This window comes from Hyaena hyaena, unplaced genomic scaffold (genome assembly GCF_003009895.1).
Source record: "Hyaena hyaena isolate Hyena2069 unplaced genomic scaffold, ASM300989v1 scaffold_227, whole genome shotgun sequence".
NCBI lineage: Eukaryota > Metazoa > Chordata > Mammalia > Carnivora > Hyaenidae > Hyaena > Hyaena hyaena.
The window spans coordinates 2475428-2485033 of NW_024080859.1; positions in this window are offsets into that span (position 1 = coordinate 2475428).

A 9606-nucleotide genomic window follows, 5' to 3' on the forward strand; every position below is an offset into this window, starting at 1 on the left:
GGGAGACACAGAATCAGAAGCAGGCTCCAGGCTCCGAGCTGTCAGCACAGAGCCCAACATGGGGCTTGAACCCACAAACCACGAGATCATGACCTGAGCCAAAGTTGGATGCTTAACCAACTGAGCCATCCAGGCGTCCCCCTCCTAACATATTTTAAAGTGTACTATCCTGTTTCATTAACTATACATACTATGTTATGCACTAGGTCTGTAGAAATTACTCATCTTGCATAACAGAAATTTTATACCCATTGAGCAACAATTCCTTATTTCCTCTCCTTCCAGCACCGGCAACCAGCATTCTATTCTCTGCTTCTATGACGTTGATGACTTTAGGTACCTTGTATAAGAGGAATCATATAGCATTTACACTTCTGTGTCTGGCTTATTTCACTTAGCATAATGTCCTCCAGATTTATCCATGGTGTTGCAGATGGCATGATTTCTACAGAGTATTTCAATGGATGTTGGGTTTAATAGCATTAACAATGACATTCTCCCAAATTATATCTCTGGTACTGCTATTATATTAGGAAGGCTTTTGATTTTTTTATTTATAAAGTATGTGCATTTTCTGGATTTTCTTAAAAATTTAGAAAATGTTTAATGTTTGTTTTTGAGAGAGAGAGAGAGAGAGCACATCAGAGAGGGACGGGCAGAGAAAGAAGGAACACAGAATCCGAAGCAAGCTCCAGGCTCTGAGCTGTCAGCATAGAGCCCAATGCGGGGCTCAAACTCAAGAACTGTGAGGTCATGACCTGAGCTGAAGTCGGACGCTCAAACAGCTGAACCACCCAGGCGCCCCTATTAAAATATTTTTTAACGTTTATTTATTTTTGAGAGAGAGAGAGAGTGAGTGTGTGTGTGTGTGTGTGTGTGTGTGTGTGTGTGAGAGAGAGAGGGGGGTGGGGAGGGCAGAGAGAGAGGGAGACACAGAATCCCAAGCAGGCTCCAGGCTCTGAGCTGTCAGCACAGAGCCTGACATAGGGCTTGAACCCACAAACTGAGCTGAAGTCGGATGCTTAACCAACTGAGCCACCCAGATGCCACTGGATTTTATTAAAAATTTTAAGTTTTTCTATAACATTCACCTACTTTCTCCAAATAATACTAATTTATAACTCCTATTTATCTTTAGGTCTTATTACATTAGTATGAAATTCCACAACCTTGATCAAATTTATGGTAAGAGTTGGTATTCCCATTGTTCTTCATTTCTTTCAAAGAATTCTTTCCAAGAGGGTGCCTGGGTGGCTCAGACAGTTAAGTGTCCAACTTTGGCTTGGGTCATGATCTCACAGTTCATGAGTTGAGTCCCACGTGGGGCTCTGAGCTGACAGCTCAGAGCCTGGAGCCTGCTTCGGATTCTGTGTCTCCTTCTTTCTTTGCTCTTCCTTCACTTGTGTTCCATCTCTTTCTCTCTCAAAAGTAAATAAACATTTTTTAAAAATTAAAAAGGGAGGGGCGCCTGGGTGGCTTAGTCGGTTAAGCGTCCGACTTTCGCTTGGGTCATGATCTCGCGATTCGTGGGTTTGAGCCTCGCATCGGGCTCTGTGCTGACTGCCAGCTCGGAGCCTGGAGCCTGTCTCAGTCTGTGACTCCCTCTCTCTCTGACCCTCCCCTGCTCGCGCTGTCTCTCTCTCTCCTAGAAATAAAGCATTAAAAAAAAAATAAATAAATAAAAAATTAAAAAGGGAATTCTTTCCAAGAATAATCTTGGAGTTTTGTAATTTAGTAAGATGTTCATTATAATTTAGGTTATAGAAAAATATTTTTATCAACTTAATTTAATTCCCAGATATCTTAGAGGACCCCTGAAGGCATAATAAGGGTTTAGTGATTAACAATTTAGAAAAACTAATGTTAAATCTGATCTTCACATTCCCTAATAAATTTCCTTTTAAAAAAGTTTTTATTTAAATTCCAGGCAGCTAACATACAGTGTAATATTAGTTTCCAGCATACAATTTTGTGGTTCTAATATTTATTTATTTTTTTAAGTAAGCTCTACACCCAGTGGGTGTTATATGTAAGTGGTTAATCACTAAATTCTACACCTGAAACCAATTTTACCATATATGTTAACTAGAATTTAAATAGAATTTAAATAAAAACTTGAAATAGAAAAACTAAAGTAAGCTCAAACTCATGACCCTGAAATCAAGAGTCATCTACTATCCCTAATAAATTTCATTTTTTAAAATTTTTTAAAATATTTTTATTTATTTCTAGGAGAGAGAGAGAGAGACAGAGCGAGCAGGGGAGGGTCAGAGAGATAGGGAGACACAGACTCTGAAATAGGCTCCAGGCTCTGAGCTGGCAGTCAGCACAGACCCCGACGCGGGGCTCAAACCCACGAACCGTGAGATCATGACCTAAGCGTCCGACTAAGCCACCCAGGCGCCCCTATCCCTAATAAATTTCAATGTGGGGTTTGAACTCATGACCTCAAGATCAAGACTCACCTACTATCCCTAATAAATTTCAATGTGAGGCTTGAACTCATGACCCTGAGATCAAGAGTCACCTACTATCCCTAATAAATTTCAATGTGGGGTTTGAACTCATGACCTCGAGATCAAGAGTCACCTATTATCCCTAATAAATTTCAGTGCGGGGCTCAAACTCATGACCCTGAGATCAAGAGTCACCTATTATCCCTAATAAATTTCAGTCTTCAGTGTTAAGTGTGGAGCAAGAGACCATGCAAGCTATGAGAAGATAATAATTAAAAAATATAGATAATATAAATTAATAATGAAAATATATAATCTTTGAAAATAGAAGTTCTCTCTGAATAAAAAGTCTAGAAATAAGAGAAGAGAAATAAGAGTAGATCAATAATTTTAGTATAAATTGAAAAGGCTCTTAATGATACAATGTGCTGTGCAGAAAATCAGAATATAAAAAATAATAGATTTGATTGATAAAATGTAATGTCTTTAACTTACAAAGCCTTAATTATAAGTTATAGAAATATTAATGTGTTAACTGGGAAAAATCATAAGATATTAAAGATTCATACAAGAAAATGCAAAAAAGGGTAATAAATATTTGAGAATATTGGCACAAACCCAAGGGGAAAAGTGATCTACAAGAATATACACCAAAATGTGGACAGGGATCATCTTTGAGTGGTAAAATGAATCCTGATTTTAATTTTAAAAAAATTTTTATGTTTATTTATTTTGAGAGAAAGAGAGAGAAAATGAGTGGAGGAGGGGCAGACAGAGAGGGAGACAGAGAATCTGAAGCAGGTTCCGGGCTGAAAGTAGAGAGCCTGAAGTGGGGCTTGAACTCACAAACCGTGAGATCATGACTTGAGCTGAAGTCAGATGCTTACCTCAGGGAGCCACCCAGGGGCCCCTAATCCTGATTTTTAGATTCATTTTCTTCTATTACATCTTTCAAAATCTGTGAATGAACACACATGTGGTCTATCCTCAAAAAATAAAACACTTTAAGATTTGAACATGCTGCGATTAAAGCACAAAATAAAACAAAAAACTCATTAGTCAAGCAGAGAATTAAGGTAACAGCAGAGTTAGTGAATTATAAAAAAAAAATTCTACAACTGAGAAAGAAATTGCAGAATCAGTTCTTTACCCAAAGCAAACATACAGACAAAATTAGACAGATGTCTAATGAAAGGGATACAAAGAAAGAAAAAGAACAGAAATGCCTACAATTAGGAACGAGAAAAACGGACACATGTTTAAGGAGACACACATCTTTGCGAGATAATATTAATTACAACTCCATGGTAAAAGTTGGGAAATCTCTAAGAAGTGAATTTATTTCTGGGAAAGTATGTGTCAGTTGATTCAGGATGGAGGATAACAGATCAAAATTAAGGAGGGAATTAAATGAACAAAGCTTACCTCCAAAAATGCCCTGGGGGATCCCGTGGCAGGAACAGTAAAATAATTCCCCGTTTAGGCGTTAAAGGAAAGCAAGTCTACTATTTGGAATGTTCCTTATCACCATGTGGAAAATTACAACCAATGCAATTCTAGGAGAAAAAGAAGAGAAGTAAGAGAAGTGAAGCAGGGAAAACACAACTCATTGTTTGAAGACAATGGATTGGCTGCCGGGAGTAAATTGACAGTTGACCTTAACTGAGTGTGACTTTTGTAATGCAGTTGATACAAAACAAATATGCAAGGACCAGTAGCCATTTTAAAGTGACATTCGAGGGGCGCCTGGGTGGCTTAGTCGGTTAAGCGTCCGACTTTCGCTTAGGTCATGATCTCACGGTTCGTGGGTTCAAGCCCTGCGTCGGGCTCTGTGCTGACTGCCAGCTCAGAGCCTGGAGACTGTTTCAGTCTGTGACTCCCTCTCTCCCTGGCCTTCCCCTGCTCACGCTGTCTCTCTATCTCCTAGAAATGAATAAAAACATTAAAAAAATTAAAAAAAAATAAAAGTGACATTTGGTGGCATAAAAGTACATTTGGCATGTTTTGCAATCATTGCTTCTCGTTCCAAAACATTTTCATTACCATGGGAACCCTGAACTATTTTCGTAGCTTTTCTGTACATGTAACATTATTCAAAAGTAAAAATTAGCAAAAAAAAAAAAAAAAGGGCACAAGAGAAAAAAACCCCAGCAGTGTTTATATGTACAGTTACATCCCTTAGAAAGTAGATCACAAGCATTTCACATGTTAACACAAATATAAATCACCTGGAATAGGAACTGAAAACTTGCAAATACAGAATAAATGAGAGCAATGCATTCATTAAATTAGCTGAAATTTCTTGAAGACCTCCTGTGTTAAACACTCGTGCTGTGTTTTTTGTTTTTTTTTTTTTATGCCAATACGTGTTTGCAGTGATGGCAGGGATAATAATGAACAGGTGTAGGCGCTCACTAGATGACAGATAAAAAACTTCCTCAGCCTCATCTCCTTGAATTTCATCTTCGTATTAACCTCCTGAAGTTGGACACTGCTATTATCCTAACTTTACAAATGTGGAAACTGAGACCCAGAACACTAAGTAGCTTAATATATCAGAAGATGCATGAATGGACTCGTAAGTGCAAATGGTGTGAAATCCCGGGGTATATTTCTTGTTTGAATGAATAAATGAAGACGATGTTCCAGAAGAAAGAGTCCGAGAGCATCTTTGATAGAGAAGAACAGAGGCACTTATAACCCATGAGCCTCATGGCTCCCAAAACCCTGAGAGGAAGAGAAATGGAGAGACGCAGGAATGGAATTGTGTAGAATGTTTTATGTAAGTGGATTCTCACCCAAAATTCATCCTCCAAGAGCTTCGTCGGCCCCCGTGCCCGTTTCCCACATCAGATACTCTGATAGCACCGGGCCACCCACAGTTCCGTGTGTCCTTTCTCCCCTGGGTGATGGATATTCAACTTAGCCCCAAGAAAAGACGGGAGGGATACCAGGTTACTGTTTTCTGAAAAGGCTCAGCTGAACTTCCTCCTTCCCAGGACAGATGGGCTGGAGTGAGAGGAGGAAAAGGCATATTTACTATTTATAGGTCCTCCGAGGTTGCATTCTGACAATTCTCATTAAATTAATTGTTCTGTTATTATTCTATTCTCCTAGCAACTTGTTTCCCATGGCTGAGGGAGTCAAAGTGGGAACGAACTTCTCTTCTCCAAGGCTTGTCCTCATGGGAACATCGTGGATGTCAGGTATGTGTATGACACCCCATGGCCTCTGAGTTGTGGTGTTCTTTTCTCCATGGGCTTGACCTTCATTGTCTTCCTTCATGAACCTTTCCTCAACATCTGACATGGAATTTCTTTGTCTATCAAAGGCATCAACAGGCATAGTTTTCAAGACTCTGTGAGTCCTAAGCGCTTTGATTTGGGCTTGTGAACAGAGATCTGGACCACACCCAACTCCCAACAAGTGTCCCGTAGTTACATGGAAGAAGGGCCGTAGTAATAGACCATTGTGTTTGATGGAATATAAAAACATTGCTCATTATTGGGTTGCACAGGGTAGAGTTTGCTTTGCAAAAGTTGCCCAGGTCCACTTATCTAGTTTTTTGTTTTGGTTTGTTTGTTTGTTTGTTTGTTTTTTGGAGTAAACATATTTATACCTTTAAAGCTGATGTGGACACTTGTTGGGGTCCGGAGCCAATGGCCAAGAAAGAATTTTTGAGACATCTTCGGTGCAAAAAGGTGAATTTATAAAAGCATGGGGACAGGACCCATGGGCAGAAAGAGCTGCACTGGGCTTGTGAGGGTGGCTGATTATATACTTGGGAGTTGGGGGAGGTAAAGTTAAGGTGTAAGTTTCCAAAAATGTTTTCATATGCTACTAAAAGACTCCCAGGATTCTGGAGACCTAGCCAGAGTCATGCTAAGGTTGTTTTTCCCTCTAGCAAAGCATTAGCCTCAATTCAGTAGGGAGTTTCTAGAGAAATGTTCTACTCTGCCTGCCTCAGTATTTGTTAGAGGGCTGCAGGTTGTGAGGAAATTTAATTTTATCTACCATTTCCTTTTGCTTTTGTCCCCCACATCAAAACCCACATCACAAAAATATTCTGGCTATACGCTCAGGTTGAGTATTCAGGGTATTCTTTCCCAGGGGTGGGACATCTACTTTGGAAATATTAGTAACTGATAGTGACCTAGAGCAGAAGCTGTCTAATATTTTTGGAAAGGGCCGGATGGTAAATATTTGGGGTTTTGTGGGCTCTATGTTCTCTGTTGCAACTACTTTGTGGTGTGTAAGCATATAGCAGAAACGGGTGTGGATGTGGGCGTAGGTGTCCTGTGGCTGCTGTGACAAATCACCACAAATTGGGTGACTTAAAACAGTAGGCATTTATTCTGGCACAGTTCTCGGGGGGAGGGACCAAAATGCTGAAATGCGGGTCTCAGAAGTGCTGTGCTGCCTCCTGAGGCTCTAAGGGGAAATTCCATTCTTTGCCTTTTCTGCTTTTAATGACCTCCAGTGTTCCTGGGCTCTGTGGGTGCATCATTCAATCTCTACGTCTGTAGTCACGTGGTCTCCTCATCTCAATGTACCTCTTGTCTTGTGTCTCTTGCAAGCATATCTGTCACTGGATATAGAGTCCACCTGGATAACGCAGGGTGGTGGCATCTCGAGATCCTTCATTATAGCTGTAAAGACCCCCTTTCCAAATAAGGTCACATTCACAGGTACTGGAAGTTGGGGTGTGGCATATCGGTTTTGGAGGCCACCATTCATCCCACCACCTTAAGTTCCAGTAAAACATCTTTACAAAAAAAAGGCCATGGGTTGGATTTGGTGTATGGGCAGTGGTTTGCTGACCCCTCCTAATAGATTTCCACAGAAGGAGCTGGTAATCAGACCCATCCACTATCCTGGCCTTCTTTCCAACAGAGTTCCCTCCTATGCTAATGTACCCCATTGAAGTCCATGTACAGACTTTCAAATCTCAGTTCTAGGAGAAAGTTGAGTGGACAACCAGCCGTGAGCTGTTCTTTGGTTCTTGTGCTGATGGCCCTAGTAGCCTGACAAGGAATTCTCTTACTAAGATACCTGGGAGTAGCCCTTCTGGACCCTCTCCTTACACTAGACTGAAGCCTAATGTAAGGAGCCCAGGCTTCCTGGATGAAAATGTGGCCGCCTTGACCAGGGTGGGAGGAGAAAGGAGGGGCGAGGCTGTGTAAGCCTGGTCGCTTCTACTTTACAGGTAAGAGGAGTCATTCTCCATTCCTGGGTTAGTGGGAAGCCAGAGAGTCATGAGTAAGAGAACCGCCTGTGGTAATTTCAGCTCTGGCTTTGAACTTGAAGGTGCCCAGGTGTGCCCAGATGTGCCTGTGACTGCTCAATACATGGTCTGAATCAGGAGTGAATTCTGCCATGCCTACCTGCATGGGATGGGGTTCCTCTTTGGTTTCCCTGGCGCGTAGGTGAGCACTATTTTCTTTGGTGCCGTCTGCAATGTACCAGCGGTTTGGTTTGTCTTTTGTCTCTAAGGCCTTAGGTTTCCAGATGGTCGGATGCAAACCAGTTTCTGCTCTATTCTCTCAAAGGGTTTTCTTTCAGCTCAGGGATGGCCCCATGCGGGGCAGGACCGGGATTAGGAAAGGAAATGTATTCGGGGGGAAAAAAATCTAAGGGGTGTCTCCTTGCCTCCTAGGCGTCTTACCCTAGTCCAGGCCCCCGCCCCAGTTCTCGGGCCCACGCCCTCTCCCTGGTAGCCAGACATTTCCCTTTAGGCTTTCCCTGCAGCGCAGAGTCATCCCCTGGAGGTGGAGTGTGCTCCCCTTCCTCCTGGTTCAAGTGCAATGACTGCGTCTTCCTCTGGGTGGAAGCGCGCATCTTTCCCCGGTGACTTTCCTTTGCTTTCCTCTGGTACCGGCCGCACTCGGTGTCCCCAAGGCCTTTCGTTGGCTCAGCCACACGCTTCTAACTTTGCTTCTTTTCCCGGCCTCCCCCTGCGTTCAGGGATGCCCCATTCCCCTGCAGGACCCTCTTGGCTCAACACCTGGAGGTTTCTTCTGGTTTCCCAGGTGACCCCGCTGGGCCTGTCCCCTTGGGGGTGCTGGATTTCCTCAAGGCTCTGCAGCGGGCCCACAGCGCATTTGCTCTGCACCCCGAGCTGTTTACCCACCAGAGATCTGGGCAGGTTTCTTCACAAATTCCTCCCAAGATCTGCGTTTCCCACTTGGGTTCCTGCGGCCCAATCTGGCGCTCTTTCCTCTGACTTTCCATTCGACAGGAGTAATCTCAAACCAAAGCTCTCCACTTCTGGGGGCACTGAGCCCTCTGCTCTCAAGACCCCTACTTGACCTTGACCCCTACATGGATTTCAATGTTCTAGGTGGCAGAACAGCACAATCAAAAGTCATAGCTGTGCCTCTTTTGCAGACCCAAGAAGTCTGGCAGCACGAGAGATAATGGGCCGAATCTTTTACATTTAACCTTTTCTTTCCTTTGGTTTGCCAGTGTTTCACGTCCACGTCCACTGGACTTGGAGCGCGTTTGCAAAGAGGAGAGAACATGTGGCTCTGAGATAATAGCGAGTCAAGGAAGAGATGCTAGAGGAGATAACACGTCCCCTTGCTGACTTTGGCCATGGACCTGGTATCCCTCTATGAGGCTTGCTTGGAGTCCACCGTGGGGGCTGCTGTCTGTGGGACCCTGTCTGTGTCCTCCCCTGCACGCATGTGGTGTCCACCAAATACAGACCATCAGGGTGACTGCGTGTCTCTCTTGATTTGTCCCTCACTTTATGGATTCATCATCCTGAGCAGATTGTCCCAAGTGCAGATGACATTCCAGAGTGAGATGCTCTGCATTTTCACTTTGGCTTTAGCTGATGTGACAGAGAAATGGAGCCAGAAACTCACGGGGACCACACACAGCAGACACAGAGCAGAGTGGATGTCATTTTGCTACGGTCTTGGCAAAAGGAAAGAAATGCCAGCAAAGCAAATTTCCTCCTCTGATTTCTCCTGGTGGCTCATGGCTTAGTCTGCTCATTTCTCCCCATTTATTTCCTTCTATCTACAAGTCGCTGGTGCTGTCTAATTTTATCTGGTTGCAATCATAGAGAAGAATTGAGAATTTGGTTTTAGAACCATCAGTAAGACAAGCATTGCTGTCATCTGGTCTGTCTGCTCCCTGTGCT